Genomic DNA, 589 nt, shown 5'->3' with positions numbered 1-589 from the left:
CATGTCATGTCTATGTGTTACAACGCAGCAGGATGAAAATTGCAGGGGTAGTAGCCCCTGATAGGCCACAAAGTCTGCCAAGTTTCAAGAAGATAGGTATAGGCATTTGGGGTTAACTGCACCTCAAGCTGCAGACAAGCAAAACTCGTGACATGGGTGAAGCTGTGTGCATTAAGGTGCAGCAGAATGAAAGCTGCAGGGATGGTAGCCCCTGCTGCAGCCATGAAGCATGACAGCTGTTGAGGAGATAGGTGCAGGGCTTCCGGGTTCTGGGGCCCTGCATCTCTGGCTGCCAACAGGCAAAACTCATGACATGGGTGCTTGTACAACTGTGTCTGTCTTGGGGGGGCGGGGGGCAGGGAACTACTGCAGGTCTGGCTGCTAAGCTACTGTGTTACCAGTTACCAATCAATCATGATTCACTCAGGGACCAGCTGAATACACGGTTGCTAGCTACTGTAACCAGTTAATTAGCAACCATTAACACCTACAAAACCACAGTCTAAGGAAAGGAAATAATCAATATAGACAATCAACTGTCCCAAGACAGACACAGTCAGTTGCATAAGCACCCATGTCATGAGTTTTT

This window comes from Gavialis gangeticus, unplaced genomic scaffold (assembly GCF_001723915.1).
Source record: "Gavialis gangeticus isolate Ggan-Ray unplaced genomic scaffold, GavGan_comp1, whole genome shotgun sequence".
NCBI lineage: Eukaryota > Metazoa > Chordata > Crocodylia > Gavialidae > Gavialis > Gavialis gangeticus.
The sequence above is the reverse complement of the archived record's forward strand: the minus strand, read 5'-3'. Positions refer to the sequence as shown.